The sequence below is a fragment of the Argopecten irradians genome, chromosome 6 (assembly GCF_041381155.1).
Source record: "Argopecten irradians isolate NY chromosome 6, Ai_NY, whole genome shotgun sequence".
Taxonomy (NCBI): domain Eukaryota; kingdom Metazoa; phylum Mollusca; class Bivalvia; order Pectinida; family Pectinidae; genus Argopecten; species Argopecten irradians.
In genome coordinates, this window is record NC_091139.1 from 33,044,469 (window position 1) to 33,055,297 (window position 10,829).

Below are 10,829 nucleotides of genomic sequence, written 5' to 3' on the forward strand. Positions count from 1 at the left end.
CTTTCTCGCCTCACTGACCTATCCACTGAAGAGACTCGGCATATCTGGTAGCTGGTACATGCAGTCCGAATCAGAGTACTCGAGATATCAGTATCCAATTCGTCGAAAGCCAGATCGACGTCTTCGATGTCGATGAGCTCATGTGACACTGCATTACCAGTGTTGTTCTAGCCTTTTATGACCCATCCATGGCCAGAGTTCATATCAGGAACAACAGGTTCAGGGATGTGGGATCTCTTTCAGATTCTAACATATCGTACGTATATGCTGTTTCAGACTTCTCCGGCATAATGGAAATTACACCAGATGCACATTCTTCCAATGGTGGAATTGGTTCTCCTTAGCGCATAACTCCATAATTCGTATGAAGCACTATTCATCAATCTTGTGGACCCTCGTGCAACCATAAATGGCACAGGTGATATCATCGAGGTCATTAATGAGGGCATAAATGTTAAATGTTTTTCATTGGTCTGACTTTTCCCACTCCCTTGAAGGTGCTGGTTGTGTCACATCTGGTGTATGCGCAAAGGGACCATTGAAGACTCTCCAGTAAAAAGTTCTCTAAAGTGCTTTCCAGACTTGGCAAAGAGTGAAACTCCACTGCAGACTTCATTTGTGACCTCAAAGAATCCACCTGTGCCACCTATGGTCACTGAGGTCCACAAGAATGAGGAATTGTGCTTCATACAAATTAAGGAGAACCAACTCAACCCTCCGCAGAATGTTGATCTGGTGTCTTTTCCATCATGCCGGGGAAGTCTGGAACATCAAATACGATATGTGAATCTAGGTGAAACTAGGTTAGAAACAGGAAGAGCTCCCACATCCCTGAAGCCGATGTTTCTGATCTTAACTCTGACCATGGACAGTTGACAAGTTAGAACCACGATGGTAACCCGGTAATGTAATGTCACATCAGGTCACCGAGGTCGAAGACGACACTCTGGCGAGAAAGCACGCATAACGAAAATAATTAGCATTAAGAACTAGTGAAAGAAATATGCGACACTGTAGTAACCATCTTATATTTCCTTGCGTTATACACAGGAAATAAACAATGGATGTGCTCATTCTAAAAGACACAATATGTTTCGAAAAGTGTCATGGTATTTACGGAACTTCAATTTGATACCCTATAGCATTAGTAAGCGTTTTGCTGTAATAATTCAGTTTGAGAGGCTACTAGTCTACAAAATTTCGAACATGAAAATGGATTATTTTGAAGTCCCACTTAGATATTCAGCCAACTTTAAATTCAAATTTTTTAAGATATAAATCGTCAATAGCCAATGTTATATTCAGGAAATTCCAAGACACCAGGAAACTGTAGTGTTAGCGGTTTGGAAAAAATAACAATCATATGCCGCATCCGGTGATGTTTTGTAAACTAAATGATGGTATAACAATTCTCTTTTGCATTTCTATATATTTTTGTTGTTGTTGTTTTAACCGATTGATAAGAGGTCAAATAACTGATTGTGAATAATAATTTGTTGTTGGGAAACAATTTTGCTGCGTCAAGCCAAATATGAAAAAATGCTGAAAAATTACCATTTTTGAGCTTAAAATATTATTTTTTTCATTTCCTGCGTTCAAATCACTACATATATTGGATTATTTGGTCCTGACATGTATTTGTTGTTCTATTGTGGTCATTTTGATACCTCATTTGTCTACTTCAGTTGAAAAATGTCAATGTTATGACTATTTTTCATTTTTCAGTGAAATTCGAGATGCTGGCCATATTGATGACGTCATAACCGGAACTTTTACGATGTTAACATTGGTTTTGGTTATTTTTGTTGTTTAAACTGATTGACAAGTGGTCAAAAACCTTATTAGAAATAATAGATTGCTGTTGGGAAACAATTTTGCTGCGTCAAACAAAATATGAAAAATTTGCTGAAAAATCACCATTTTTGAGCTTAAAATCCGATTTTTTCATTTCCTGCGTAGAAATCACTACATATATTGGATTTTTTGGTCCTGATATCTATTTGTTGTTCTATTGTGGTCATTTTGATACCTCATTTGTCTCCTTCGGTTGAAAAATGTTAATGTTATGACTATTTTTCAATTTTTAGTGAAATTCGAGATGGCGGCCATCTTGATGACGTCATAACCGGAAGTTCATCCCAACTTATGCCATGTTAACATTTTGATTTGTGATCAGTGGGTCATAAGGGTTCAGGAAAATATTGGTTCGGAGGTTGGGGGGGGGGGGGGTGCATGTGGGACCCTCCTAGCCCATGGCCTATGAGGTGACATATTCTAATCGCCTTTTGTCCGTCGTCATGCGTCGTGTATCTTCCGTCGTATGTCCGTAAAAAGTTTACATTTTCTTTGTTTCTGGCTTTCTGATTGGCCTTTTCATTTTTTTGTATTCCACGATGAAAAAAAAATCCGGGCATGGCGCGGAAATCCGACATTAATGTGACGCCACCATAGAAACATTTACGTTGCGTATTAATTCAGCAAAAATACTCCCTTGGAAAATCAATGGAATCGTACGTGTAAACGTATTATATTTTTTAAAGTAGTCTGGAAAATTAGTTTTTTTAATCTACTGCTTGTAATACTTCTATTTTAGAATTGTTTGTGTTGTGTTCTATGCCTACACGAGTTGAATGATATGTTGTAAATAATGTACATCTTGCTATGCTCCTAGCCTGCGCCAACTGCACAATAGCGTATAATAATATATTTACAATTGCCACTTTTTCTGTATCGATAAACTAAGTTGGGGCAGATCTGTTTATTTCTACAATAACTTGAGTGCAGAACGTGACCCGGTTCAGTGAGTATCAATACAATTTGTACATGTAAACATTGGCGAACTTCTTTTGACATTCCACAAAATCACGTGTCAATATTCACAAATAACACATGTACGAAACAATCGGAGACATACAAAAAAAAACGGATTTAATTTTTAGGTCGCCTGACCATAGGTCATGGTGACCTATTGCGATAGTCTTTTATCCCACGTGCGTAGTGCGATGTCCGTTAACATCTCCTTGTGAACGCGATAAATTAAGTAAATATTCACCGAGCTTATTGCAAATTTATATGTAGACTAACATAGGAAAGATCTCAGACGAGTTCAAATATCAGCATGATTCAGCTGTAATTTACGGAGTTATCGACCTTTGCACTAATAATTACTATTGGACCTTGTGAACGCCTTAACTTTAGTAAATACGAACCGAGCTTAATGAAACTTTGTGTGTAGAGTAACATTCGAAAGATCTTGGACGAGTTTGAAAATCAGCTTTATTTGACGATATTACGGAGTTATTGCCCTTTCCACTAAAACATCATTTTACGTTGTGAACACAATAGCATGAGTGGATATAAACCAAGCTTAACGAAACTTTGTATCTAGACTAACATTGGAAAGATCTTGGACGAGTTCGAAAATCGACCTGATTCGATCGTAGCTTACAGAGTTTGCAAAAATAATTATTGAATCTTGTGAACACGAAAAGCAAAAATAAACATCAAGACTAACATTAGAAATATCTCAACGTTTTCGAAAATCAGCTTGATAATTTAGTTACAGTTTAGCTTGAGTTATTGTCTTTTCCACTAATAAGTATTATATGATCTTGTGAATACAATAATTTGAATAAATATGCACTCAGATCCATGAAACTTTGTATTTAGACTAAGATTGGAAGGATTTCGGAGAATTTCGAAAAGTGACCTGATTAGATTATAACTTAAGAAGTTATTGCCCTTTCCAATTATAATTATTGAACACTGTGAACACGGCGGTAATGTTAGTAAATATGAATAAATCTTAATGAAAATTTGTATGTAGACCAATTAGATGTATGCTCCTATTTTGTGAACAAAAGACATCAGTTGGCTAGTAAATTACATATTATTAACTAATTTGTATCAAATATCAGGTGACCGCTACGGCCCATGGGCCTCTTGTTTAAATGTGTTATTGCTATTTGACCTGAATAAAATAACTGTAGTATAGGAACTATATTTGTGAGTCATGGAGAAATGGGCGGGATTAAGCTGAAGTCAACGTTGCGCTTTTATGAATGACTGTTGTGCATGGATAAACATGACGCAGTGTAATTTTAACGATGAATAACACACGGTAAATGATTGAATCTTTCGTTTTGATTTTATTGTTTAAAGAAATACAAGGATTAACATCTTAATTTGCTTAGTTTGTGCTCCATTGGGTTGATCATCTTATAAACTAAGCAAAGCAATAGGTTAATCCTTAAGTAAATACATCGTGTTGTGTACTGTGCCTGCGCCAGTTTAACAATTGATTTGCTCATCCCGTTATAAATGTTTGTCAAAGGTGGAAAATATAAAAATAACGCATTTTAAACTTTTCTACTGTAAGTGTGTTTTAATGTTATGTTATGATTGCGTCATCAAGAAGTTGGCCTATGTTACCTTCCTAGGTTGTAATTGTAATTCAAAAGTCATTTTATCAAGTAAAGAACAATGTTTGAGTACCCACTACATAAAATGTTGGACTTATCCTTCTTTATTAAAGAACACTCCTTCATAATATTTCCACTATCACTGCTTCACGTTTAACCTTGAATTTAGCTTAAGCTAATGACTTAAACCATATCTATTTTAGCATATAGATAATATTATATGAAATAGTGACTTCCGTGTTCAATGTATCCCTGTCCATTAGTGAGGTCAGTGAAGGTTTGACTGTGACCTTGACACATTATATTTCCGTTAAAGGTGAAGGACATACAGGAAGGATCATTGCGGCATTGGATTCCACACGCACCAGGGTTACTCGATTCTACTCTCCATGAGACTTGCGACGTCATATTCACATTCTTGAACATGGGGAACACTCGCCATTGTTGCCCTTTACCTAAAACAGGTACATCAGATTATATAGGGAGTGTCTCTATCTAGAACAGGAAACATTAATTAACCGACATTGCAACATATTACGATGTTTATTAATTATGTTTAAAACGTGTCACAATAAATTGCAAAACTTCCGTGTCATAATTTAAGTAGTTTGGAGCTCTTCATACCGAAACTTGATCTATCATGGAGTTCTTCATACCGAAACTTGATCTATTAAGAAAATTGAGTTGAAACAAGAGCCTTAACGGTCACCTGAGTTCATATACAGAATGAAACAAAGACATAAAACCATCAGGCCCTTCAATTCAGTCAGTGATTTTATAAATTGACTTTTTAAACTATGAAGAATATTTGGTTCCATCCAATCTGTGAATTCAGAAGAATTTTTTTCGAAATGTTATCCATTTTGACCCCTTTTGGCCCCACCCCTCTGTCTCCTGGGAATCGTCCAGGACAATGTTATCTCAGGCTAAAAATTATAATCCAGTTTGACTAATTTCCAATGAAAACTAAGCAAATAATGTTCATAAACATGTTTTCCTATATAAACGTTAGTAAACTTGACCCACTACACAGGGGGAAACACGAGAACCCAGGGTCATATAATTCACAATTTTTGGAAAGTATTTGATTATACCAGTTCCAGAATTTCAGAAGATTTTTGAAGTTTTGGCCTATTTGACCCATTTTGGCCCCGCACCTAAGGCCCCTGAGGGTCAGTCATGGCAAATTTGTTAAAAGGTTTCAATGGCCATCTCATGGGGATATTTCTGACAACATTTGACTAATTTCTTATTATAAATGACCACATAATGCTCAAAAATGTATTTTTCCTATATAAACAATAGTAAACTTAACCCCCTCCCTAGGGGGAAACCTGAGATCCCAGGGTCATATAATTCACCATTTTTGTAGAGGACTTTTCTATCTATGAAGAGTATTTGATTCTACCACATCTGTGAGATTTTAGAAATTTTACCCCTTTTGACCCCTCCCACAGCCCCCCAATTTTGATTGGCCTTATGCCTTAGAAGGTTTGTGCAAAATTTCACTGGAATTGCTTCAGCGGTTTTTGAGAAGAAGTTGAAAATGTAAATTGATTACGGACACACGACGGACGACGGACGACGAACGACGCACGACGACGAGCAAAAGAGACTTCGTCTCAAGTGACCTAAAATTTTAATGCAATATATCTATCTTTTTGTGATAAGGAATTGGAAGGAATAAAAAAGATGGTTTAATTTTGGAATCAATATTGATTTTTTTAGTACAACTATTCTTCCTAATGGTGTAAAATGCTTTTTGGCTACTGAACATACTTTCATTTATCGTATTTTTTGCTTTTCTGTAAATTATTTCAATCATTTAATCCAGATTTATTGAGAATTCAAGCACCAAGAGAGTAAATTTTGTCTTTCTCCATGTTAGCTTCCATCTGTGATGATAGACGTCTCTACTGAACTTTTTACTTCCAATCCAAATAACATTTGTTTTTCATGGTTTATCTGTAAGCCTGATATCTGCCCAAAACGGTCTAGTATACACAGAGCTTCATCAAATGATTTTTGAGATCAATCTAAAATGAATGAAATATCGTCTTCGAACTGCGAGAGTGTATGGCCCGCCTATCACTATACCACTAATATTTCTGTTATTTTTTACCATAATAGCTAGGATTTCTGCAACTAGTAGAAACAGATAAGGGTGATATAGGGTCACCTTGGCGACATCTACGACAAATAGGAAAAGAGTCGGATAAACAGCAGAAAAGATATTTTATTGAATATTGGTATCCATTTTTTAAGCTTTCCTTTTTCTAAAGAATTCAAAGAAACCGAATCAAATGCTTTTTCGAAATCTATAAAAATAAGAGGTCCAGGTATGTTTTTTTCTTCCGCGAAAGTCACTAAATCGTAAATCAATCTGGTGTTTTCCGCAATATATCTTCCCTTTATAAAACCAGTTTGTGTTTTCCAAATAATTGTGTCTAAGACATGTTTAAATCTATTTGCTATACAAGTTTATATGTAATATTAACAAAGAAGTTGGACGCCAATTTCTAAGAAAATGTCTAGGTTTATCACCTTTCGGAATGTATGTTATGATACCTTGTCTTTGAGTAATTGACATATCCGTAATTTAAAGCTCGAACTAAAAATAATTTAATATCTATCCAAAATATTTGAAGAAGGCACAGGTAAAGCCATCAGATCCAGGTGATTTAAACATTTTTTAAGAGCATTGCTTTGTTCTTGAGATAATCTAGAAATATTATGTCTTTGTAAAAGTTCTTCTAAGTTGATGTTATGTCGAGCGTCTGAACGATCTTTATATAGCTGTGTATCTGCTGCCCCTATTGCATTATCGTAAAAGGCGACTAAATCTTAGGATCTTATCTTTTCTTTTCTTCCTAACTGACTTAATCTTTCCTAATGCCTCCCTTGGCATCGCCTCACTTTTGGCCTTGAGTTGAGTGTTCGCCCCTGTGAGGAAGGCTCTGGGTTCTGTCCCCTGGCCGAGACACACCAAAGTCTATAAAAGTGGTAGTTTCTGCTAATGCTTATCGCTCAGCACACAGGGAGTGGGACGACTGGTTCGCCCGTTGTCAGTTTAATGTGACCGGGTGGGGTGTGTTGCTTGGTGTCTTCAGCGGCATGCTTTAGTGATATAGCACTATAAAAAGGGCAACAGTTCCACTATACAAGAAGACACAACATGAATATACCGCAGTCTCCCAAAACACGCACCTCCCACAACATACACACAACACACCGCATACATGGGAGGCCGTCCTTGCATGTTAATCAAACAAACAAACAAAAAAGATACAATAGTATGATGTAACAATATTGAATGTATTTTTGTAATAGAGATTAACTACAAATAAAGTCAATTAAGTTGAACTCAGTGATATAAAAACGAATTGACCGGTTACTATAATGAATATCTCAATGGTGTTAACACAAAAAGTAGTAGTACAATTTATGACATGTTTTATCGAAATAAAAGTTTTTAGGAGGAAGTGGCGCAAATCATACTACACCTCCCACGAAGGTTAATAGCTTGAATACTAAAAACTGTGGAATCAATGTGTATGATGTGATATTTGGAAGGAAAACCCAACTTTGTAACAAGATCAAGTATCAATATAGATTAGTATTTGGTGTAGTTACTCACATTTGCATTCCAAAATAAGAATCATCCAACAGAAAAAGTAGTTCCAAGGTTTCGTGTTAGATAGGTCCAGGCAATGCCTCACAGTATATTTTTGATTTATTTATAACACCGCAAATAAAAAAAAAAGACATCCCCATGTGTACGTAAAGTGCCGACGGTTACCGATCGGTGTACTAATCGGAGATGCGCATGTACTACACATTTATTTATTCAAGTCGTTTTGTGGTAATAAAACGGCCAATTTTCAATTCACATTGGATTTCTTGTTTTGATTTAAGTTGAGTGATGTTAGGAGAATCACACATCATAAATGTATATTGATCTATTACCCAGTTTATATGCTTCGCGATGGGCCTGAGAAAACTATCGACCGTGGAGTAATTCTGAAGTATTTTATATCTTTTTACTTATTTTCTTTTGTTATCTCCACAGGAAATGCACATGGTATTGATTTTTTTTCGATTTTGTGGTGGTTGGGAAAAAAACTAAAAGTACCTACGAACCAATTTTTAATGAACGGTTTGATTAAGTTGTGTTTTGGGAGTTCTCTCAAGGGTTCTTTTATTTTACTTATTAGTCTTCTCGCCTTTCCCAAGAGTGTGCTTTTGAAGCAGGTACTTGTCATCAAGTGAAAATTGAATTAAACGTTATAGTACTGTAAATTATTGATATGAGAATCTTTAATGTTTCCAATATTGTCAAATGTCGACCTTGGTTGGATCAGATGTATCTGTTTTCATGAGTATATAAACAAGGACAATGGATGTTAATGTGCATAAAGGACACTCCAAAAACGTTAATTTCATTTTCATTAGTACGTTGATGAACTTAGATGTTGGTTTGTGTGTTAATTAATTTATTATGCTCTAGCTCATGATACAAGTTTGCTGTAGAAAACAAATAGGCCAAATAATTTATGACACACTCTAATTGGTTTGAAATTAGCAACTGATGCATGCGTACGACACTATATTAATACCATCACACAAGTACTGCTTTCCGCAAACTCATCTCAAATTCATAATTAAAGACCAAATTAACAAGGGACACGCTGTTGATTGATTTATTTACGTCTAAAATTAACAGCTAGGGCCATTTGTATTCCAGGCGATCCCAGAGCGCTCAACTGCAGGCCAAAAGTCAGGAGGTAGTAAGGTTGTGTCAAGGAATTGGTAAGAAAGAAGACAAAAAGTTAGGAATAGAGTCGCCTCAATCATTAGATTGATTTACCGTTGACACATCCTAACCGGAAACATGTCAAATTGTATAAAAAAATGGTTTAATTAGGTAGAGATGCCTGGAAAGTATGGAGATTGTTTCCAGTAGGTCCTATATTATATACATGTATTATGCTATATTATATAGTATATTTGTACCTGCTTCCACTCTTTCTAACGTCTCTCTTGACACCGCCTCACTTTTGGTCTTTGATGAGTGTTCGCCCCTTGGGGATTTTTGTTTGATTATTTTAACGTCCTTTTAACAGCCATGGTCATGTAAAGACCGCCTCCCATGTTTGTAGTGTGTAGTGTGTGTGAAATAAGAGGTGCGTGTTTTGGGAGACTGCGTCATGTTCGTATTTCGTCTTGTATAGTGGAACTGTTGCCTTTTGTATAGTGCTATATCACTGAAGCATGACGCCGAAGACAAAACAACACACCCCACCCGGTCACATTATACTGACAACGGGCGAACCAGTCGTCTTACTCCCTGTATGCTGAACGCTAAGCAGGGCGTTATAAAATTGTGCCTGCTACTTCTATTACATGATTGAAGTGACTTTTTTTTAATTGGAAATAAGTTTATTCCTAAAAAACATTTTATTCAATAGAACATGTAAATAACAATATGTTTTCCTTTCGAAGGACTCTTAACACCATTTCCATAATTTATTATGATATTTTTAGACAAACTTACATCACTTTCTCTTTATTTCAAATCCTTCATCCACATCCGTTCAATATAAATAAATCCAATAAATAATCGTATAGTTAATTTACTTAATGTAATTAAAATTCTGCATTTTCAATAAGATCAAAATAAATACCAGGGGAGCAAACTCTTTTGTGAAAGAAAATAGAAGGGAGACAAGTCTACTTCACTTTAATTTAACTTGAAATTTAGTATGTATTTACATGTATATACAATGCGATCCAGGAATTCAGATAGCCTATATATACATAGCTAATTGACAATTATCACATTGATCATGTCAGCATATCGAACCAACAATCATTTCGTCATTGTAACGTATGTGGATGTCGCGCGGTAGACCGAATCATCTGTCTCTTAAATTGAGCTGCTTTTCTTTTTGTTGTCGTTTTTGTTACGTTCATTTTAGAGTGTATTTATGCAAAAAGAAAAAAAAAACGCTCATTTTTTAGAGAAATATGAGGCGCTTGTAGGTTCGGTTAGGCGATTGGGCGCAGTAGATTGTGAGTTCAAGGCCCGAATTGGGCACGATTAAAAAAATTGTCATTCTTTCTTAAATTGTGTTTCTTTGATATGTATTTATATTTATTAGGTCATCTGACCCGAAGGTCAGGATGACCAATTGTCATCATACATCGTCCGTCGTTATGCGCCACCTGTCGTCTGTAAACTATTCATTCAAACAACTTCTTCTCAATAACCGAAAGGCCCAGGGTACTGATATTTGGCCTGTTGCATGCTTCGATGAAGGGCTATCAAGTTTGTTCAAATGAATGACCTTGACTTCCATTCAAGGTCACAGGAGTCAAAAAGGCTAAAATCTTTAATCAACTTCTCAA